The 24403-nt window shown below is 39.0% G+C and overlaps 1 long non-coding RNA gene across 8 annotated transcripts in view; it reads left to right on the plus strand.

The window, feature by feature from the left end:
* The first annotated feature begins 8620 nt into the window (after positions 1-8620).
* The window catches only part of LOC105088199 (uncharacterized), a 28521-nt gene continuing 12738 nt past the window's right edge, over positions 8621-24403 (plus strand). Inside the window, exons 1-4 of one of the 8 annotated variants that reach the window (XR_010384622.1) lie at positions 8621-9014; positions 9423-9484; positions 11667-11793; positions 19907-20030. This is a non-coding gene — a long non-coding RNA (uncharacterized LOC105088199). The other 7 variants (XR_004141922.2, XR_010384624.1, XR_004141926.2 and 4 more) reach the window with 7 other exon arrangements.

Consider the following 24403-nt stretch of genomic DNA (forward strand, 5'->3'; position numbering starts at 1 on the left):
GCAGTCTGAGCCCTATGAGGCTTCTTAGGTTCTCAAAAAAGCATTCCTCCCCTTTACAATTCTATTCCTCACCTAAAACCATCATCATGTAGAAAGAAATGTTTTGCAAATAGAAAACCTCATAATGGAGGCTATGTTATCCTTGAGTTTAGCAGTGCCCCAGAGCTTCTGATCCCTCTTCTCTGTGACCTTCTCTTCTTTTCTCCCTCTCTTCTCATCTCTTCCTTGATTCTAGGCTTCAGAATAGGGAGCGGAGAAGTCTTGGACATGATGGAACATTCCAAGTGTCGTGGCCATGGCGGGAACATGTTAAATAAAATGTCTTTAGCTAGCTTCAGCACCTTGTTAAGAGAAATGATTGAAACAGGGACTCAAGATAGGCTGGGTTGGGGAGGGCGGCAGGGAGGAGAGATGTGGTGACAACAGACCCACCTGAGGTCAAGGAGGTCCCTGCCATGTGCTCTTGCGGTCAAGCCCAGGTGAGCAGTTGAGGGTCGTACAGGCACCACTTGGGCAGCAGGGGTCCTGGGGCCATGCAGAGGTCTGCACCTTTGTTCCTTCCTGCCTTGCTGCACCAGAATTTGCAAAGACTGACTTTGTAGAGATGTTCCCATAGATGGAGGCCCTAGGCCTCCTCTGTACACCCTTCACTCCCAATTTATTCCTGGATCAACCAGAATTTGACTAGATTTAAGGGGCAGATGGCACAGTTGGAGAAGAAAGGAGAGAAAGAAAGGAAAATTTTTTGCAATCCTCTTTTACACCAGGGACGCAGGGATATTTTCCTCCTTGATTGGGATAGGGAACAATTGGGACCCTCATTCATGGCAGCTTGGAGTGTAAAATAATACAGCATTGGAAACTGCTTGGTGGATTGAAATAAAGTCAAATATCTACCTCTCCGATGAAAACATGCATTTCCTAATGGCTTTTCTCATCACAGCCTCACCCTTGAGTTATCAGCATATTCTACTTTTATTAGAATCAAGGTAGTCAACAATTAGAATAACAATATAAGTTAGTTTGGTGGTTGCTTTCGCTTAAGATATAATATTAGTTAGCATTTAAATACAGTTCTAAATGTGGTAATTTAAAGATGACTTTTTTAAACTTTTTTTTATTGATTTATAATCATTTTACAATGTTGTGTCAAATTCCAGTGAAGAGCACAATTTTTCAGTTATACATGAACATACATATATTCATTGTCACATTTTTTCTCTGTGAGCTACCAGAAGATCTTGTATATATTTCCCTGTGCTATACAGTATAATCTTGTTTATCTATTCTACAATTTTGAAATCCCAGTCTATCTTTTCCCACCCCCCGCCCCCTTGGCAACCACAAGTTTATATCGTATGTCTGTGAGTCTATTTCTGTTTTATATTTATGCTTTGGGTTTTTTTGGTTTTTTTTTAGATTCCACATATGAGCGATCTCATGTAGTATTTTTCTTTCTCTTTCTGCTTACTTCACTTAGAATGACATTCTCCAGGAGCATCCATGTTGCTGCAAATGGTGTTATGTTGTCAGTTTTTATGGCTGAGTAGTATTCCATTGTATAAATATACCACCTCTTCTTTATCCAGTCATCTGTTGATGGACATTTAGGCTGTTTCCATGTCTTGGCTATTGTAAATAATGCTGCTATGAACATTGGGGTGCAGGTGTCATTTTAAAGTAGGGTTCCTTCTGGATATATGCCCAGGAGCAGGATTCCTGGGTCATACAGTAAGTCTATTCCTAGTCTTTTGAGGAATCTCCATACTGTTTTCCACAGTGGCTGCACCAAACTGCATTCCCACCAGCAGTGTAGGAGGGTTCCCCTTTCTCCACAGCCTCTCCAGCATTTGTCATTTGTGGATTTTTGAATGATGGCCATTCTGACTGGTGTGAGGTGATACCTCACTGTAGTTTTGATTTGCATTTCTCTGATAATTAGTGATATTGAGCATTTTTTCATGTGCCTATTGATCATTTGTATGTCTTCCTTGGAGAATTGCTTGTTTAGGTCTTCTGCCCATTTTTGGATTGGGTTGTTTATTTTTTTCTTATTGAGTCGTATGAGCTACTTATATATTCTGGAGATCAAGCCTTTGTCAGTTTCATTTGCAAATATTTTTTCCCATTCTGTATGTTGTCTTTTTGTTTTAATTATGGTTTCCTTTGCCGTGCAGAAGCTTGTAAGTTTCATTAAGTCCCATTTGTTTATTCTTGCTTTTATTTCTTCTAGGAAAAATTTTTTGAGATGTATGTCAGATAATGTTTTGTCTATATTTTCCTCTAGAAGGTTTATTTTATCTTGTCTTATGTTTAAGTCTTTGATCCATCTTGAGTTGATTTTTGTGTATGGTGTAAGGGAGTGTTCTAGCTTCATTGTTTTACATGCTGCTGTCCAGTTTTCCCAACACCATTTGCTGAAGAGACTGTCTTTATTCCATTGTATATTCTTGCCTCCTTTGTCGAAGATTAGTTGACCAAAAGTTTGTGGGTTCATTTCTGGGCTCTCTATTCTGTTCCATTGGTCTATATGTCTGTTTTTGTACCAATACCATGCTGTCTTGATGACTGTAGCTCTATAGTATTGCCTGAAGTCTGGGAGAGTTATTCCTCCAGGCTCGCTCTTTCTCTTCAGTAATACTTTGGCAATTCTAGGTCTTTGACTTGTTTTTATATTATTATTTTAAAACAGATGACTATCTACATATATTAATGTGCAAGAAAGCAATCCCAAAGCTCACAGATTTCTCAGTCTTTAGGAAGCAGAGGAAAACAGACAAAGCTGTTGAATGTTACAAGGTAAATTTTTTAAGATTTTAACTTAGCCTTTGCACAGCTGAACATGCATAATGCCCAGATTAATTTATGATAAATAATTCAAATATGTTTTATGGCTGTCTTGAAAACAAGCACTGGTATCATAGTACTCTGAAGTGATATAGCTTGGGACAGATTTTATTGATTTGGATGTCTTTTTAATTTTTGTTTGTTTGTTTTGGCAGGGGGAGGTAATTTATCTTATTTATTTATTTAATGGAGGTACTTGGGATTGAACCTGGGACCTCATGCATGCTAAGCATGCGCTCTACTACTGAGATATACCCACTCCCCTCAGTTTTTAATGTTTTGGCCCAAAGTATGCAGTATTTTATCATTAAGAGCTTAGCATTTGTAAAAGAAGATTAACACCTATGAATTTTAAGTCTACCATGGTCAGAAAGGCCATCCCTTAATGTGTGGTTTCCTTCTTCCCTCCGTCCCTCCTTCTATCTTTCCTTCCTTTCTTTTCTTGTTTTTTGCATTTACCTAGTAAAAACTTAATTTTTATTTAATTCATCTTCAAAAAGCTTCCAGATATGTTAATTTTAACAACTTTGAAATAACATGCTGTCATTTAGAAATGGAGTTTTTAATGAGGTCATTCAATAAACGTTTTAACTTTCATGTGTGAATGTATGGACTTTAGGAATCCTACTAATTCATTCTTTCTTTTCTGATGTCAGCGTTCAGTGGAATTAAGCCCACCACAAAAAGATCTTGTGTTGAAGATTGCAGAATTGCTCTGTAAAAAACGGTGCTAGTGATAGAAGAGCAAAATACTGGGTTGAAAGAGCAGCTAAACTTTTTCCGGAAAGTCCCGCAATTTATAAACTGAAGATAAAAAAGCTGAGCAAAACCAAACATACAATAAAAGCAGTTGGGGAAAATTTAAGACACAAGTATTTCTTTTTTCTTTCTTTCTTTCTTTTTTTTTTTTTTTTTGCCCCACCCTACACAACTATTTCTAATATTTGGGAGTTTAAATGACTTTTCAGTAGCAAATCTTAAATGGGCGATAGGGAGTTGGTGGGAAATGGGTGAAGGGGAACAGGAGAGTACAAACTTTTAGTTATAGATAAATAAGTTCTTGGGAGGTAATGTATAGCATGGTACTATAGTTAAAAATACCAGACTGTACGTCTGAATGTTGCTAAGGAGTAGATCTTAAAAAGCTTTCATCACAAGAAAAATAATTTGTTAACTGTGTGAGGTGATGGATGTTAAAGTACCATGGAAGTCATTTCACAATATACACACAGGTCACAATATACTGTTTTGTTAGGCACTAATTTGCTTTACAAATAGCATCTCCTTTACCCTTACGGAATGATGACTATTTTAGGGATTTTACTGTTTCGTAGCTAGATGGCGGAGATAAGATTTAAAATGAGCTGTATCCGATAAAATTTTTGCTTCATGGGGTGAAAATTACCCATAGGATGACAGTTTAGAGTTATTATAAAGTTTTTAAAGGATTATTATCTGAAAATGGAAAACACTGTTTATGGGAGAGTGAGGTTTTCAGGTGAAACTTTATTTTGTTTTTTTTTTAACATTTTTTTTATTGAGTTATAGTCATTTTACAATGTTGTGTCAAATTCCAGTGTAGAGCACAATTTTTCAGCTATACATGAACATATATATATTCATTGTCACATTTTTTTTGCTGTGAGCTACCATAAGCTCTTGTATATATTTCCCTGTGCTATACAGTATAATCTTGTTTATCTATTCTACATTTTGAAATCCCAGTCTGTCCCTTCCCACCCCAAGCGAAACTTTAAAGACAGTTTCTCTAATAGGTTATAGGCAATTACTAAACAGGATAGAAAGTTGTTGCTAATGTATTAACTGATTCTGATGGTTATTCTTTACTGAGTAAAATATAGTTTACTTAGTGATTCTTTTGGAGAACGAATTTCCAAATGTGCTAGGTAAACATAATTTTAAGTGTATATTGTTTTTAATAAGACCTTCCCCCCATACGTTTCTGATAAAATTTTTAAAACTTTTTTTTATAGTTCTCTCTTCTTTTTTTTTTATTTAAATATGTATGTGTTTACTTATTTATGGGAGGGGGAGTAATTCAGTTTATTTATTTATTTATCTTTTTAGAGGAGGTATTGGGGATTGAATCCAGGACCTTGTGCATGCTAAGCATGTGCTCTACCACTGAGCTATACCCTCCTCTCACATTGTTCTTTTAATTATACTTTGATTTAGTAATATTTCAAGACTTGTGCATCTATAATTTTTAAGGAGATAATTTTGCAGTTTTCTATTTTTGCAATATCCTTGATTGTATCTTTTAATATAAGCATTGAGCCAATTTATAACTGGCAAGCTTTCCCATCTTTTCCAGTGATTTTTCTGGTTTTGGTCTATTTTGTTATTATTTGTAGGAAAGAATCCTTTTCCTTGATTGTTTCAAGTGTATTGGCATATTATGTTTTCTCATTCTCATAATGTCTTTCATATATCTGATTATAGCATCACCTAAATTGGACAAGATGCTTAATTTGTGGAATACATTTTACTGAAGATATATACCTACATGATTAATCTAATTCAGAATAGTGTTCTTCCCTCTTACATATTTTTACTTGTTTCACAGTTCCTGCCACTTACTGAAGCACATGTAAAAATTTAAAAAATTACCTTCAGATATTACATTATGTTGACACTCATAGCTTCACTGATGTCAAGTTGCTTTATTTTTAATTTATTAAAGTAGCCGCAAGTCACAGGATCATGTCAGCAAATATAGCAGTACAGTGGATAGAATTATCCACAAAAAGAAAGCCAAATAAAAACTGATGTTAGGTTGCTTAAATACTCGGTGTAACTTTTTCAGAGTATTCCATCAGTGCTGTACAGTAAAGTGTCAAGTAGGCACGACTCAAATCCCATGTGGGAGGCTTGCCCTGAGACTTATTTGCCCTCTGACATTCACTCCTTGCTGCCATTTATCATTTTTCAGTGACAAAAAACTCATTTTTAAACTGCATCTCTTACATTGCTTTATTCTTAGATCTGGCAGGAATTTGTGCTTTGTCTTTTCAAAGAAGCAGTTTTTGGTTTTATCGATTCTCTTTTTGTTTGTGTTTTTTATTTACCTTCAGATGTTGTCATTACTTTCCTTTAAATTATTTGTTTTCTTGTGTGTTGACTGCTTGCTTTATTTAAGTAAATTTAGTTTGTTCTAACAAGTACGAAGTAGCTTTTTGAAACTGTAAATCCCCCAGAATCAATTTCATAGGTTTTCATGGGGAATTTTCACACTTTTGTAAATTTTTAAAAAATAATTTAGAATTTCAATCTTGTCTTCTTTGATAAGAGCTTGTAGGATTTAATTTTTTTTCAGGTCATCAGTTCCACCAGGATTTTTTTTTTTAACTTATTTCTGGCATCTTGTGGACCTTTTCGATCTTAAACTTTTTATTTTGGTTGGTTTTAAGCTCAGAGGAGGCCCCCCTTTCTATTACGGATTGATTTCTGTAGTGATGACTTTTTCATCTGTTCATTTTTGTTGTTGTTGATTTCCTTAATTTTATTTTTGTTTTACTTTGTTTTCTTTTGTTCTTTTTTTTTTTTTTTCCTATTTTCTCCTTAAAGTCCTGTTCACACATAGGTCTATCAGTCATTCCTTATCTGTTATGTAATATTTCATACGGAAACTAAGGGAAAATAAGGAACACCTGTTATCTGCTGCCCGCCATTGTCGGTGATTTGCATTTTATTGTATTTCCTTCCTAGTTTGTAGTGCTTTCATTAAACTCAGACAGAGTGGAAGCTTCCTAGGTTCTGTTACCTAGAACTGTTATTGTGAAATTGATATTACTGACATGCATATCTTTATACTTCTACTGTATAAATTCATCCTCCTGTTCCACGTAGAGCAGTGGTTTTCAGCTCTTGGCTTCATATTAGAATTTCCTGGGAGCTCTTCCCCCCCCCCCGGGGGAGCTTTTTAAAGAAAAAAACACCTGACAGTTGTATTGTGCTCTTTGGGTATGGTACCCATGCATTTGTATTTTACAGAAGCTTTTGGTGTGATTCTAATATGTATCCGGTGTTAAGAACCATTGCTTTAGAGGAATTTTGAGATTTTCTGCCATACCTCCCAGGATATTTGAGTTAATTAAAATTTTTTCCTGCTTGGGAGTTCCCAAACCAGTTATTTTTGAGCCCTGGCACCTGTGGGTCATATAGATCTGTGATTACTATTCTCAGGAAGCCCCCAAACAACCAGAGATTGTGCTTTACTTGTTCCAGAGCATTCTTTTGCAGTATCTTCTTAAGAATTTTTGTCTTTTTTTTTTCCTGTTTTTTTCCCCTCCCCATTAAACCTGGCTTAGAAGGAGTTAACTGTTTTAGTCACTCATTTTGTTCTTTCTCCAAGGTGATGAGTTACTTTTGAACTGATTCGTGACATTTTTGCCTTCTCCCAAGTTTTTAGCATCAGGTGTACGGTTCTCTATGGAAGGGATTCCTCAGCAAGTGATGAAGATTTGAGAGCTTTCTGTCCTGTAAAATAGTGGGGAATGTGTTACCAGGTTGACTCATCTCAGTTGAGATGAGGATGAAGCAGCTTTTAGTCTTCACTTCCTCTGAGGGGTGAGGGAGAATGGGAATGGGGAGTCCTTTCACTCCTAACAGCCTAATATCGCTTGAGGACAGTCGGGTCAGTGTGATTCTCCCAAGCCTGTCAGTACCACCTGGCCAAGAAGTCTGAGCATACTATTTCCCTGAGGAGGAAGGTGAGGGAGAGAAGTCAAAACAGGTGCTTAGTCTGCTTTGGCTAATTTGGAAGTAGCTAATTTGGCCTCTTTGAGGACATTTTTAGGTTCACAAGTTTTTTTTCCTTAAAAATTCTTTTTAAATTTTTTATTCTGGGAGGTTGGGGAGGGGGTTGGTTTATTTCTTTCTTTCTTAATGGAGGTACTGGGGATTGAACATAGGACCTTGTGCATGCTAAGCACACTCTACCACTGAGCTATACCCTTCCCCCAACCTCAAAGTTTTTTTTTTTTTTTCATGTGATAGAATGTTTTGACATGAACTACCTTTGGAGCTGAGCTGGGGTTTCAAATTCTAATGAAGAACCTGCTTCATTACTGTTCTTGTATAGTTTATTAATATCAGGAAGCCTATCTGGGTATATCCAAGCTTAAACATTACCACGTGTCCTGTGTGCTCACACGAGTTTAACTGACTTGCAGAAGAATACAATTTTGAACATTTTTACTAGAAGTATGTCACATCATTGGAAATTGGATTCGTTGATAAACTAATGTAACAGGGATTAAAAGCTTAAGAAAGTACCTACTACTGTTGAAATATCCGAATTCATTTGTCAGATAAAAACTTCCAGAAACACTCACAGATTTAGTAGATAAACTTATGGTTGGGGGAGTGGAAAATTGATAATTTGAGATGTGCACATAGTAACTACTATATATAAAGTAGATAAAAAAAAAACAAATTTCTTCTGTATAGCACAGGGAACTATATTCAATATCTTGTAGTAATATATAATGAAAAAGAATAGGAAAACAAACTTATGTGTATGTATGACTGAAACATTATGCTGTACACCAGAAATTAACACACTGTAACTGACTATACTTCAACAACAACCACACACACAAAAAAACTTCCAGTGGGCAAATACTAGAGAGTTCATGTTGGGAGCAAAGGCAGCCAGTGTAAGGTCGGTGAAGATGAGGATGGCAATGATGAACAGGTGGTTCATAATGAAGACGTCCACTCTGAACAGTGTCACTACTAGAGGTAAATATGAAAGACTCCCCAGTGCTAGTGTTTCACAGGGGCTTCCAAGGACGGCGCCCCGGCCTGATTCCGGAGGGACGCGGAGCAGCTGAAGAGCGTCAAGCACGCGGTCCCGGGAAGGAAAAGGAAAGGAAAACGAAGCACCGCGCGACTGTCCGCCTCACGCAGCCAGAGCCCAAGAGCACAAACAGACGACGGCACCGGAGGCGGGGCGGAGCGTGGCGTGTGTGCGTCGTGACGCGATCCGCTGCGCCCGTCCCGCCGCGAGTCAAAGCGCTGTTGCCAGGGAGAAGACGGCGGCCGCGGCTATGAAGCCCAGCGTCGTGAAGCTGCTTGGGCAGGACTTGGTGGTGGAGCGCCTCAAAAGCCGCTACGGACTGGGGAGCGACTGCCCCGTCGAGGTGAGGCCCTGCCTTGCCTGTCGGTCCACGCCAGGTTCGCGGGTCGCCGAGTCGGGGCGTGAGAGTGAGGGGGAGCGAGGCGGACTCCCTGGGGGCGGCGGCCGCGTGCGCATGCGCCTGCGGGGAGGGTACGCGTGCGGTGAGTGGGTTCCCTGCGGAGACTTACGTACGGGACAGAACTGCCTTGGTCTCCGTCCAAAACGGGTAGTCCGAGTCGGTGTCATGCCTGAAGGTGCGGGCGCGCAGCCCGGTGGATTCTCGGTGTCCGCCTCGGTCCGCGGACCGGGAGCGCGTGTCTGGGCAGCCGGGGCGGGGACGAGGATGGCTGTTCTGGAAGGGGGTCTGCTGTGCTGGGCTGGGCTGGGGTCGGGAAGCACACGGTCACGGGGCGTGTCACTCTCTTTTCAGCCGGGGCGTTGGCGGTCGGACCGCGCGGAGGGAGCATCAGAAGCGGCCTCCCCGCACCCCAGGTAGAGCGACGGGCCCCTGGTGTCCGCGCTCCGCTGGGAAGGGCGCGCGCTCAGAAAGTATCTCAGAAAGTATCTCAATGTTTTAGCAGAGAGGTGCTCGCTCTTTCTTTCATTGCATCGGATGTGGTTGATTATCCAATGTGTTTAATTGATTATCCAGATGTGTTTAATGTTTGAAACACATAAAGGGAAAAAATAAAGTGTTGAACGTTTGAGGAGTGGCGGGAAATTGCTATGAGGTAGAAAGAAGGCTGGATTCTGAGTTTTAGTCTTTCTACTTTCAGTGTTGCTTGGAAAAGTTCACCTAACATCTCTGGCCCTTAGGTTCCTAACCTTCAGAATAGAGTTAAAGGTACCGCCTCTGCTTACTTCCCACAATCATTCAAATAGTAATTTTGTCAAGTAGAGCACATAAAGCTTGCCTTGTAGTAATAGCGCGGTTCTCAGGGAATTTCTGGGTTCTGTGTATTTCTGTGTTCAAAATTTTTGTAAGCCATGAGATGGTTAGTGTGCTTGTCATTAAGCCAAAGGAAAAGGGAAAAATAAACTGAGTTAGAATTTTTACACTCTCAAAGCTCATCAAAATAAGTTAATAATCAACCGAATATTTTTGTAATTTCTTCAGTTCTCTTTCATGTCAGTATTTGTTAGGAAGTGATAAGGTTGTGGTGGGATGTGGTTAATCCTTAAACACTGTAGGAAGATAGTCCAGACCCCTTGAGGTCTGGCTTCCTCTGCCCTGAACAAGCAGTTGCTCTCTGTAGCTGGCTGCGTGTCCTAATTTTGTCAGGATTTCAGGGAAAGAGGTAACCAGGGGTGGTGCCCTCCCTGCTTTGGCTGCAGGACCCGGTTGTCCCGTTAGGAGCCTCGGGGCATCTCTTCTGCACACAACACACCTCTCCCGTCCTGCTGTCCACCTTGTTGTCATTCATCTCAGCACATGTGGAACATGAGCAGTTCTGCTGGACTTGTGCTTCTTGCCACATGGGAGATTTTCCTTCTGAAGGCAATTGAAAATAAAGGATAACCTATGACAGAAAGTGTTGGATGTGTTTAAACATTGACAAAACTAGGGAATATTCAGGCCAGGGATTGGTGGGATGGGAATCCAGAGAGGTGGGCAGAGCACTGAAAGTGTCTTTCTCTTTAAGGACTGAACTGAGTGAAGGGAAACTTTGTTCTTTTTAAAAAATTCATATTTTTTATTTTGGCTCCTTCGGTCTGTCCAAGATGGGGAGCATGGTCGGAGACCTCCGTCCTTGAAGCTGGGGCCCCTTAGCTGGAGGCTAATGCAAGTTAAAACCATGGCTTGGTATTAGCAGAGTGTGAGTTCTGACAGTACAGTGTTGGTGGAGTAATGAAGCAGGGGGAGCTCGCTCCTCCACTGCACTTTGGGAACCAGTTTGGCATCACTAATATGGTTGAACCTATGCCTGTACCCTGTGGTGCTGCAGTGTGGCTACAGTCACATAGCCCAGAGGAACCCTTGACCGTGGGGGCCAGGAGCCAGGTGCAAGTCCACGTGGCATCTGTGCAGACAGCGATACCCGTCTGCATCTGTGCTGACGTGTAAACCACAAGCGGGTGAAGCCAGGAGGATTTGTGTCCCTGATTCTGTCATTAGGAATGTATTATTTAACAGAGGAGGTTATAGCGTATCATAATTATATGATTATTTAATTACAGACGTTATATAAAGTTTAAAAACAGGCAAGTAACTTTTTTTAACATAAATAGTAAAAATTAAAAAGAAGTAAAACAATGATAAACACTGTATTTGAGTTAGTGGTTAATTTGGCTTAAGGAATAGAAGGGAATGTCGTCAGGGGTTTGTAGGTAACTTTCCAGTTCTTGGCCGAGGCCACGAGTGTTAATCCACGAGTGTTGTCATGTACTCATTTTTTAAATAATTTCACATTTACAGAGACACTGCAAAAAGACACAAAGAATTCCTGTAACCTTCACCCAAAGTTTCGCTATATCATTTTCTTTCTGCGTATAATACTTGAAACTTTTAAACAGTACTGCAATTTATATTTAAAATAATTCTTCCTGAAGATTACTCCATCTGAGGACATTTTAAACTAAATTAAGGGAGTTGTTAATTTAATTTTATTTTGTTAGCACTTTCCTGGCCAACTAATTTGGTCTCAAATTCAAGAAATTGGACTGACTGTTGTAGGGATACAAGTGACTCTCCTGCGAAATGGGTCCCTTCCCCGGCGTCCAAAGCATCAAACAGGCAGAGTGCTTCCATATCAGATCAACCAAATACACGATGAACTGTTCAAATCCATCAGAAACTGCAGGTGGGCACTCAGTGCTGAATTGAGAATTCTGAAATATTTATGTTATAAGCAGTGAACATTTAGAAAATATGAATGAGGTGTTTCATTTTAATTATTTTAGATCAGTATGCCCAGACAAGGTCGGAAGGGAGCAAGCACAGTGCATCGTAACTCCCTGTGGAGTAGGGAAATGTGTGGCTGAGAGGAAAGTGTAAACGGTGTTTTTTATGTGTTGATGTGTTTCTGAGATTTTGGACTGTCTTGCGTTTTATGTTTATTTTCATCCCATCCTATTCCATCCTTGCTCAAGAAATAAAATTTGCTGGTAAAATGTGCTTTTTGAAGTAGGTATTCTAGATTCATTGTTATAAATACCTATATGTAAGAAGGTCTCTTGTCAGCTAGTCAAAATTCATTTCAGAGCAGTGCCTTTATCTGTTTTTATCCACTTAACTTCATCTTCTTTGGGATTTTTTGTTTGTTTCTTTCTAAGGATGTAATTCATGTATTTATCAAGTGTCCAGGGAGTACAAAGGGAAGCAAAAGTGTATGTAATAACAATTTTTGTTGGAAAGTCTTCTAGTTGAAAGTAAATTTTTATACACATGAAATACAATTTTTAAAAATCAATAACTCATTTTGTCTAAAAAATTCAGTTATAATTACCATAGCATTTTGGAAGATTATTTTGGCCTAAAATAACTGGAGAAAAGTTCAAGGAGAGACCTTGCTTGGTAGCTTGACCCAGAGGTAAAACTGAAAGAGGAGAGGAGTGGAGAGGACATTCTAGGTACAAGGAATTGGAGGTGAGAAATTTTTGGAAGAGAGTGATTTATCAGATTGTGAATTTATCAGCCTGTCTGGGGAAAGAAGATACCGAAAATTCAGGCAAAGGAGTGCCAGAGTGAAAAATAGTGCAGTAGGGAGATGTCTTTGATAATGCTTTATAGGATAAGAAAGAATTAAGGGTCCTAAGGACTTATCTGTCATCTTCGGCAAACACAATAAAATGTAAATATTTAATTTAAAAAATGAAGTACAGTGGATTAATCTGATTTAATCTGTAGTTTACCCTGACTTTGAAAATTACTTTGTGTCTTCTTTTGCGTTAGTTGCCGTTAAATATATGTATTCTTGTTATGCTGTATGATTTCATTCATTCAACAAATATTTGAACAGCAGTTAATATGCTTTTTCATGCTAAGTGCTGTGTATATAGAAGTAAATAGATTATATATGATCTTTGCCATGAATAGTTTATTAGAAGTGAATTGTAAGTACCCATATACAGTTTTATAAATTTAAGTGTATAATACAGTTATAATGTAAACAACTGATTGGAGTGGATTGAGAGATTGGGCAAGGTATTTCTAAGAAAATAACATTAAAGTCAAACGCTGAAGGATGGGTAGGGTTTGCCCAGTGAAAAGGGTACATTGTAGACAGACATTCTAGTATGGGAAGCCCCTGAGGCCTGGTAACATACTCATTCAAGGGAAATATAGTGGGTAACTCTGAGGAGTTGCTTGAATAAATGTGAGCTGAGATAAATGGATTGGAGGGGACAGGTGTGGAAGTTGGTAGCCCAGTCAGGATAGTCTACTGCAGGAGTCCAGGTGAGAGATCACGTGGACTGGAGTGGTGGCAGAGAAATAGAAGTGAGTAGACTGGAGATTTACTTTGGACTTGGCATAATGTATTGTGTGTGGTACAGAGAGAGTAAGGTGTCTAGGCTGATTTCCCACATTTCTAGTTTGTACCACTTGGAGAAAGAGTGGATTTAGGGAGAAAGATGGAGATTTTCATCTGGAATGTATTAGGTTTGAGAGTTAGATGGAGATACAGTGAAAGTAGTTGTATCAGCCTGGCAATCAGAAAATAGATCCTGTGTCTAAGTTTGGGCATCATTCATATGTGGATATTTAAAGCCGTGGGCAGTAGTTGAGGTCTGGAGAGCAATTAGGGTGTGAAGTGAAGCTGTTGTCTTATGGTGCCCTGAGGGAGAAAGTGGGTAGTTAAGAGATGGGATTAGTAGGTCTTGGAGGTTGTTTTAACATGGGAGATGTGCAGTAGGGTTTCAGTTAAGGGGGAAATGCAGGCCAGTTTTTGGCTGTTGGGAATGGGCTGTTTTTTGCTGAGGTAGGGACAAAACTGGAAGAGGAGAGGATTAATCAAGTCTGTTTTTTTTTTTAAAAATTCACAATGCTAACTTTTTTTTTTGCAGAAAGTATTGCCTTTGTTATGAATGTCTTTTAATTTATTTTACTAGGTAACACTATTTTAGTTTTTAAAAGTTCAATTTATAAAATACTTATGACATAGAAAAACAGAGTTACAACATCAACTGTATGCTCATTGCCTATGTTTTACAATACTAATATTAATATTTCTCTTTGATATTTTTAAAGAAATAAAAATTCTCAATTATAGTTGAAGCACCGTTCTCCCATCCCGTTTGCTCTCTTTTCAGGATTAAGGGCTCCCCTGAAGTTGGTGTAGGTCCTTTCTGTCATGTTTTAACCCTTCTGTGTTTTCATATGTATGTATTGTTGAGAGTGTTTTAAAATTTTTCATAATGAATGACATATTGTGAATATCTTTTTGCAACTTCCTTGCTTCAGTGTTATGTTTTTGAGATTTATGTATATGGAAAATGTAGATCTAGTTTTTCTTTATTTTTTTGAAGTATAGTTGGTTTACAGTGTTGTGTTAGTTTCTGGTGTACAGCATAGTGATTAGTTAATTTTAATTGCCATATTGCATTCCAGCCTATAAATAAACCATCAGTGCTTTATTTATTTCTGGGTAAATACAGTGAGATGGAGTGTACCCTTTACAGACACTCTTTGTAAGTCTCCCTAACCTGTAAGGAGGGGCAGTAGCACGTGCCGCCACAGTGTCCTCCAGAGAGGTTGTGCCTTTTACCGATGTTCCCATCAGTGGCATCCTGGAGTTCTCTTTTCCCCATGATCTGATGGGTGTCTCAGTGAGGTTGTAGTTTGCATTTTCTGCTTTTGAATGTTGAATCCACAAAGGTGATTCTCTCTCAGTTCGGACACTAATGATAAAACCATATTTTTAAACAAACCAGGATAGTAATCTGAAGGTTTATACCCAAAGACCTTGAGTAAGAAGACCAGCTGAATGTTGAAAGTGTATGAGGTAACAACCCCGTGTCCAGGAGTTAAATGTCAGTTCTCCAGAATTCTGTGGTTCTTTGTTAATCAAGCAACATAAGCACCGTATTAGAATTCTTTGGCTTTCGTCATATGCGAAGATAAAAAGATTCCACCAAGTTCATACATCAAGAAGGCATCATACATCTGTCTCAGGAACTGTTGAAAATGAGGCGAGTGAGGGCAGGTGTCTTGCTGGGTTTTCAAGTGGAGACTGGTCCTATTATACAGAAAGCTTCTGCATCCAAAACTGATAATCAGAAGAAGGGCCTACTGAATCTTGAGCCATCTCAGGAAAAGAGAGGAGGTAGTGTACCTTCACGGTGGCCTGCCAGGCCCTGCAGGAGACAGTGCACACATCGCATAGTTCTGGGGCTAGGATGTCCAAGGTTAGGGCTCCGGCGGAGTCAGTATCTGATGAGAGCCAACTTCCTGCTTCATAGACAGACATCTTTTTGCTGTGTCATCACATGTTGGAAGGGCCTCTTTAATTTTTATTAAAGTGTGCAGTTCAACTATTTTTAGTGTATTTAAAGAGTTAGGCTGGCCATCACCATGGCCAATTTAGAATATTTTCATCATCCCAGTAAGAAACCCCCTTATCTGTTAGGTATCTCTCCCATTTCTCCCTTTACTCGCCTCAGCCCCTGACAACCACTGATCTACTTTCTGTCTCTGTGGATTTCCTAGTCTGGACTTTTTGTATAAACATGAAGCATGTTTCGTATGAGTGTGACGTGACCGGCTTCTGTCACTTAGCATGGTGTCTTCAAGGTTCGTCCATGTTGCAGCATATATCCGTACTTTCTTTTTATTGTTGAATAATGTTCCATTATAAGGGTATACCACGTTTACTTTATCCATTCATCAGTGGGTGGCCATTTGGGTTGTTTCCACTTTTTGGCTGTTATGACTAATGCTGCTGTAAACATTTGTGTATAAATTTTGTGTGGACATATGCTTTCATCTTTCCTGGGATGAAACTGGTGGGAGTGAATTTGCTGGGTCATATGGTAGCCCTGTGTGTCTGACTTTCTGAGGAGCTATCAGACTGCTTTCTGAAATGACTGCACCATTTTATATCCCCTCCAGCACTACACGATGGTTCTGGTTTCTCCCCATCCTCAACAACATTTGTTACTGTCTGTCTTTTTTATTCTGGCCATCCTAGTGGTTATGGGGTGCTGTCTCATAGTTTTGATTTGCATTCCCTGATGGCTAATTGAATTGAATTTTGGACATGTTTATTTTGTGCTTCTGGACAGCACACAGCTGGAGATGTAAGTAGGCAGTTTGGACTTGAGTGTGAACCTTGGGAGAAAGAGCTGAGCACTGGAAGCAGTGGGCATGGACTTGGTGGTTTTATCTCTGGAGTGGACGGAACCAAGCAAAGCGAGTGTGGAGAGACTAGTGGATCTCATGTCGCATCCTGTCTTTTTGCAGTAGGACAGAGTTTCTTTGCGAGTTTCCCTGCAGCATTAGTCTAGCTGTTACTGTAACCTGGTCTCACCGATTACTCTTGTGGTCCTGAACACTGCTTGATTAAGATAAGTAAAAAGATGATGTGTGCACTTTGTGAGTGTTAACACTTAACTCTGGCCTTATGATACAGTGTAAGACCCAGCAGAGCAGGAATTTGCTGAATAACTTCAGAAGCAAGAATGTCTTCTGGTTGAAAGAGAACAGCTGCTTTTCAGAGATGAAACTGTCTTGAGTAAAATTAAAGGTGTCAGAGAAGAGGTTCTTACAAGATTGCAGATTAGAAAGGAGGTAACTACATAGTCTTGACCTTAGAGTTAAGTGATTCCCCTTTTCTGCTCAGTTTGGACTCACTAGTTGTTAGTATCCCGCACGTCTGCTGTTTCCCCTTCCCTCTCCTACCCTCTCCCATGCATACATTTTTCTGAACCATTTGAAAGTAAGTTGCAAAAGTCCAGACCTGGCACCCTAAGTCTTTCCTCATTATCATGAATACTTACTCTTAGGAGTGTGCATCTCCTAGGAATGAGGACGTTCTCCACACCATTACCAAACAGGAAATGAGTGCTAATTAAATAATTTAACTTAATAAATATATACAGTCTACACTCACTTTCCCAGTTGGTCTCCAAATTGTCTTTTACTGCTTTGTTTTGTTCTCTGATCAGGGAACTAGGCAAAATTCATGCAAATCTCTTTGGTTTCTTTGGATCTAGAGCAGTCAGCTTTACCATTTTTGCCTTTCGTGAGGCTTTTCTTTGAAGACTCTTGGCCAGCAGTCTTGTAGATTATGTCGTATTCTGTATTTACCTGATTGTTTCTTAATGTTTATAGTCAGATTAAATATTTTTGTGGAGAATATGTCATGGGTGGTATGATATCGTTCTTTATTTCATATCAAGTGATGTGTTACTGTGTGTATAACTTACATAGAGTAGAATTCATTGTTTGTTTTGAAAAATGCATGCAGTCTTGTAATCAGCACTATAGTCAAGATAGAGAGTAGAGTAATTCCAGCACCCCTTTGTCGTGATCCCTTTCCCACTGTCAGCTCCCAGCAACCACCCACCTGTGGCCTGGCCCGTAGTCCTGCCTCCCCAAGACCGTCACATCAGTACAACCATTTCACCTCTGGTTCCAGTGGCGATGGAGTCATGATATATCTCTGCATACTGCTCTTTAAGTTTCTCCTGTTGGGCTTCACTGAAAATCTTGAACTAGTAAACTATGTCTTTCACCAAATCTGGGACATGTTCAACTGATACCCCGTCAGATACTTTTTCTCTGACACTTGCTTTCTCCTCCCCTTCTGGGTCTCTGGTGTCTTGTGTTAGGTCTTTTGCTGTTGGTCTCATTGTCCATTTCTGGTGTGTCCTTCAGAGTCGACAGTGTGATCACAGTTTCCCCTTTCAGTTCCATGTTGCTGTTGAGCTCATTTAGAGAATTTTACAGTTTGTTATTTTAAAGTTCTACAACTTCCAAAATTACTTTTATTTTTTCTAATGAGAATTTGTATCTTTCCATGTGCATTCATTTGCATTTACCTCATGGAATTCAGTTCAAAATCCCACTCTAGATCAGCTAAGGATTGGCATTTTCCTTGAAACCTGGTCACATTTTTCTGGTTTTTGTATGTTCCATGACTTCTGGGTAATCTTCGGGACCTTTTGGGTATTATGTTGTGTAGATTCTGGACCCTTTTGTAATCCCCTGGAGAATGCTGGTTGTCTTTATTGATTTCTTAAGCAGTGAGCCCAGTTGGGTTTGGGCGGAGTCATTTCTCACCATGTGGGCCGTGTGCCTCTCGATGGGTTTCCAAAGCCTGTAGTGTTGGTCTGGAGTGTGTGCTGTAGGCACTGCTGGGGGGAAGCCTGAGCCTCAGGGTTCTCAGCCTTTGCTGTGATGCTCTGGGTCTCTAACTCACCTGCATGGTGTGGGGGTTGGGGGAACCTGTTTTTAAACTGCGCTCCTGCCTCTGCCCTTTGTCTCTGCCCCTTTTGCCAGCTGAGGGCTGAGTCGGATTTGAGCACATTCTTTGGCTCATGGGGGCCCCTCTTCCTGGATTCCCAGCCCTGAAAATCAGAGTTTCTCTCCATTTAGCAGTGTCTGGGGCCTGCCTGCGCAAGCCTGCTAGAGAAAAGAAAGCAAAACCCAAGGAACTTCAGCCCCATGAGGGTTGCTTCTCTAAGTTTTCCCTCGTGTCTCCAACCCTGCTTTTGTTTCCCTTTGACATTCCTAAGGTAGTTGCTTTTTGTGTTTTGTGTATGATTTCTTAGTTGTAATCAGTAGGAGTAGAGTGCATGGGCTTATCCTGCCCTCCTGGAAATGGAACCCATGTTGTATGTGGTTTGTTTTGTTTTTTAATTTTAATTTTTTTAATGGAGTATTGGGGATTGAACCCACAACTTCATGCATGCCAAGCACAAAATTTACCACTGAGCTATACCCTCCTCCTATGTCATATGTTTTTAATGTTTTCTCAATGTGGAAAAATTTGTATGGTGAGAATATTAATCTAATTTTTAAAATAACTATAATATTTGGACCCATATCTTAAGTTATTTAAGGAGTCATTTAATGTAATAATAAGATTGCATAAAGCTGATTTTTTCCCCACATGATTGGATTTTTAAACAGGACAAAAGAATGAATGCTTGGATTCTCAGCACTCCATCCTAGTTTTAGTCTTGATTTTTTTCCTCTTTGAGTTTGTCTGTCTCCTATTTATATTAAGTATAAAGTTAACTGTTTTATTTAAATGGTGCCTATATGATTACTTGGAAGAAGGAAATTAATTCAGCTTCTTGATTTCTTATGGAAACTTGCTTGTTTTAATACATTATGAATAAATCTGAAAGTAAAAGGTGAAATAAATTATATAAGTATTCATACTTTAAGTCTAAAATGTGCTGTCATTTAAATAAGGGAAATTGATTTCAGCCATTTATAAAACTGATCAAGGAGAGTTTGGAGCTTAGAAAATTTTCTTACATATTTAAGTTTTTTGAGCTGTAAAACAATTTTAGCTGATTTATGAGAAGAAATCAGTTATACCTATGGAATACTTCTACTCCAGGGATAATTTAAACCTTAAATTTTAATCTGCAAGCTATGAATAACTAACTAGTCTCTTAAAAAGGTTCAGAAATCCTTCATTGTTTCATCATTCCGTGATGTCAAATAGAAATTTCAGTGAGTTTCTGTGATGAATTTTTCTGAGCAGAAGCAGAAAATAGCCTTATTTCTAATTAATTTGTATAATATGTTTTAATCAGTATTTTAGAAAAGCATTTCATGCTTTGTTATTAGTTTGATTATACAGTTTTATAAATTGTTTGCAATATTAGTCGTTATGCTTAAATACACTGATTAAAGTCTTTGTGATTCAAGGAGTTCTAACTTTTAAATAATTTATGTTCAGTAGCATTAGTGACATGGAATCTGTACCTAATTTTTAGATCAGATTTCTTCTCTCCTAGCAACATGATGCAGAAGTTGAGCACTTAACTGAAGTTCTTAAAGAAGGAAAGAAAGAAAAAAAGCAAGAGGTTAAGGTCCTCTTTTGATGCATTGAAAGAATTGAATGATAGCTTCAAAAAACAGGTAAGACCTATTTTATCTGTATTAGATTGTAATACATTCTTAGAACTATATAGAGTAACAAATTATAAGTGAACATCTTAGAATATATTTTGGCTAGAGAAAATCTTGATTATCTTTATTTGTTAGCTTTATTATAAAATACTTCCAAATATAAATGAGGTATTCTTCACCAGCTGAGATGTTTGGCAACTTAAAAAAGTTTTTTAAATATAAGAGCAATTACTAGAATAAAAACAAGGAAAAGGAAAACCTGCTAAACTGGGGAGGTTTAGGCACTGATTTCTAGCTTTAGTGCTTCTCCTTGTAACTGCTGTTACACATCACACTTTGGAGTGTCTGTTGTATGCAGAGCTTGTGCTTGAAGGAGCATGAGCTTCTGTCATGAGTACAGGCTGGGGTCACAGGAACTGTAATTATGTACGTAAGTGGTGTGGTTTATTTAGGTCAGTCCTCACTAGTACTAAAGGTGCACCAAATTTTTGTGAGTTATATTTTTTAAATTTATTTTTACTTCCCTTTGCTAGTTTTTGACTGAAAGGTATGAAAGTGAAGGGATATGTGGAAGAGGGACAGGAGAATGATCATGTGTGTGGAGGAAGGAGTAGATGAGCAGAAACTGGGGTAAACCTAGACACATTAGCAGTGAAGGCATCGGGCTGGAAAACTCCATGGATTCTAAAATGTAGCTAAGCTTCGACTCTCAGAGGTAATTCTTCCTGGAATTCCTTAGCTGTGTGTTCTTCTCTGTTTCTGTTTTTGGTTTTCTGTAGTCACTGCTTGTTACAACCTTTCTCCTTGGCAGTGATAACTAAGTACGCCATTTCTCACTTGATCTAGTTCTTTGGCATCCCTGAATTCATGTGTTAGCCTCCCACAGTTAGAATATGACCTTGACTCACTGTTGTCTGGAAACCTGCTTTATCCCTGGAGGAGACTGCTTTTTCCCATCACAGTCTCGGTCTGGCACTCTTTTTTGACAAGGGTTTCTTTAACTGCTAGCTTAGGCACGTTGTTGCCCGTACCTATCTCTTAGGTTAATATAACCTGTGTTTGCATGCATGTGTGGGGACTGAAGTGGATTTATGCATCATTAAGTGATTGAACCTGTTGATAATTGGGTGTATTCCCCAGTGTGTCCAAACTGAAAGAACTTGGGAGAAACTCTTTGGTGCCCAGTGGAAGAATGCTTTTTTATGGTTACTCTGTTTAGTGTAGCTCAGGGGTTAGCAAATTTTTGTTGTTGTTAAGGACCAGATAGTAAATATTTTGGGCGCTGTGGACCATATGATCTCCGTCACACTTAACTCTGCTATTGTAGCGTAAAAGCAGCTGTAGGCAACAAGCAAGGGAGTGATCAGTGCTTTGCTCTTAATAAGACTTTAGTTATTAAAACAGTCAGTGATCACATGGCCTGTGGGCCATAGTTTGCCAACTTCTAGCATGAAGAATGTATGTACTTTGAAATTGTTAAATAAAAAGGTAAATTATTTCTGTGACCAACTTACATAGTAATTTGTGATAGCACTGGGTATATGTCAGTTTGCTTTAATAATAATTTATTATTAATGTTAATGAAACATTTCCCATTAAGTCTTACCAAGCTGAGGAGACAAGGGTTAATGTTCCAGACTCATCGGGGGAGGGAGACCAGTGGGCACCCTAGGCTCTCAGTCGGGAGCAGTAGGGTTGCACCCTGAGGGAGGCCAATTAGAGGTAAATTGAACCCTCCTCAAACTGAAACCTGGCTTTAATTGATTTCAGTTCCTAATCAGGCTAAGGTGCTCTGTCTGTGTTTTAAATACCTGGCAGAGAAAAGGATGAGCTCTTTCTGAAAGATATTGTGTGTATAAGAAATTATAAGTTTTTTTTCTGTCATCTGTACAAAATTAATAAGCACATTAAAGACAGAACGATGTGTCTAAATATGAAGAGAAAAAAACCCAGACAATATGTAGATGATCTGGATATTGGAGTTAATATAGGCAGTAACTTTAAAATAATGATTAATATGCTCAAGGAAGTAGAAAAAAAGATTGAGAACTTCCTTAGAGAACTAGAGCCTATAAAAGGAAATGAAAGTGAAATTCAAAAACCGAAGAATACACTAATTGTATTTCACAACTCCAGTGACTGGTGTAACAGCAGACGAGGCACAGCAGAAGATGGGATTCGTGTGAACTGGAAGGTAGTTTCATAAAAAGTCTCGAGGTGAAAACACTGAGTGGAGAAGGAATGGAAAATTCATGAGAGACATGTGGGACATAGAAGGTTTAACATAGGAGTTCAGGAAGTAGTAAGGCCTTTGGAGTTTCTCACTTGTAATATTTTTCTTTAATTCACGGGTATGTACTGTTGCAGAGGAAGTATGAGTTTATGACAATACAGAGATTGAAAGGAAATTCCCATGCTGCTCAAAAAGTGAAAAGTTTCAAACAAGAAAAAGCACCAGTTTCAGAACCTTGTCACGTGTGATATGATTGAAATTTTCTGGTTTTTTTTTTTTCCCCATTTAGTAAACATTGGTATGGAAGGATTCACCATAGTAAGTCCTTTATAGAGAAATATCTCTTTATTTCAAATATGCTTTCATTTGCAAAAACAAAATATTTCAGTAGTGTTTTAGGCCTAGTAACACAGACAAATCACAGGAACTTAAGCTTAATAATGGCTTTGTTATTCGTCCTGTTTTGGAATCTACAAACTACAGTGTTACTTTTCTCTCAGGACTACAGTGAGCTCCGCTGATTTCTTTTTGCTAAGATTTCTTTCTTCTTTTTTTTACTTGGAGGTATAAGTAGCCTACAGTAACTCTGTGTGCAGATCCTTAAGTGTACAGTTGGATCAGCTTTTGACAAATGCCTACCCTTATGTAACCTACACCTGGAAAATTCCCTCATGTTCCTTCCCTGCAAGAAGTAGTTGTTGATCTGACTTCTGTCGCCATGAGTTAATTTTACCTATTTTAGGTAAAACTCGAGTCAGTGGCATTGTATTGTGCGTACTCTGTTGTGTGACTGTTGCAGTTTGTTTATCCGTCCTTCAGCTGATAGACACTTGGGCTGTTTCTAGTTTTTGCCTCTTCATGAACAAAGCTGCTAAGGATATTACGTACAAAGGCTTTTTGTGGACATGTGTTTTCATTCCTCTTGTAAATATAACTGAGACTGGAATTTCTGGGTCACGAGGTAGATGTGTGTTTAACTTTTGGGGAAATTGCCAGTTTTCCAGTGTTTGTACCATTTATATTCCTGCCAGCAGTGTATGTGTGTTCTGGTTGCTCCACCGCTTTGCTGTCACTTGGTGTTCTTTCTCATCTTGAGCTTTCATGGACCTGCTGGAGCAGCTCAGGGAAGCAGACCTTCTACAGCCAGAGGACCTGGGCCTGGACTTGTCCCGGGGCAGGCTGTCCGGGAGTTCTGCTAGCAGGAGGTGCAGGCCTGGGACCAGAACAGCAACATCCACAGTGTCAGGCGGGCCCAGGCCTCTGCGTTGCATCCAGGAGGAGCATGGGGACCACAGCCAGGGCAGCAGCACCAACCGTACATCTTTCCTGAGGGCTCTAGGCCAGGGTCTGTCTTCTAACCTGCCTGGTCCCTACGATCTCTGCTCCAGGTGGGGCTGCCCTGCCTGTTTTCCCCTCTGCGGGGCACCAGAAACTTAGGATTTTGTGGTTGCAAAGGGGTTACTCCCCCTTCCCTTTTTCCTGTCATACAGCCCTCCATGTTTTATTAGAGGGGATGCTTTTTGTGAAAAATAATTTTTTAATTAAAAAAAACATTAAATTGGAAAAAGTGGAGATTTTATACTCAGGTACTCAAGATGATGGCAGTTTTCATCAAAAGTTCCTATTTGAAGAAAATGGAGGTTAAAAATTACTCTTGTTCTGAATAATGTGGTAACTTTGTTTTCATCCATCTGATTCTGTTTTTGTGGATAGCTATCTGTTTAATTTTGCCTTTTTATTAACTTGCTTTTATATTTCTGTCCAAAATTAAATCTAGCATAGTTCCCTGCTTAAGGTGATAAATGTTAAATTTAATTGACAAAGTGATGTGAAGGAATACTGAATCAGTCTAGTTGAATTTATAATTTTTTGTGGCATTTTGTCCTTATTTTCCTCCCATTTTTGTAGACTCCCAGAGAATAGGATTTCCAGGAAAATTTTTCCATACTCTGTTTATAGTGTTATAATGTAAAGAAAACCTACTTTTTTGGGAAGAAGATAGGAAGTTCCATGGTAGAAAGGGTTTAGCTTTTGAAACCTTTAAACTTATTAAAATTTGTTAGTTATGTGGTTTCATGCTCTTGAGTTAAGGCCAGTTTTACTTTTCTTTTACCAAACTTGGGTAGAGAATTTTGATGAGAATTCTGTT

The sequence above is a fragment of the Camelus dromedarius genome, chromosome 16, assembly GCF_036321535.1.
Source record: "Camelus dromedarius isolate mCamDro1 chromosome 16, mCamDro1.pat, whole genome shotgun sequence".
NCBI lineage: Eukaryota > Metazoa > Chordata > Mammalia > Artiodactyla > Camelidae > Camelus > Camelus dromedarius.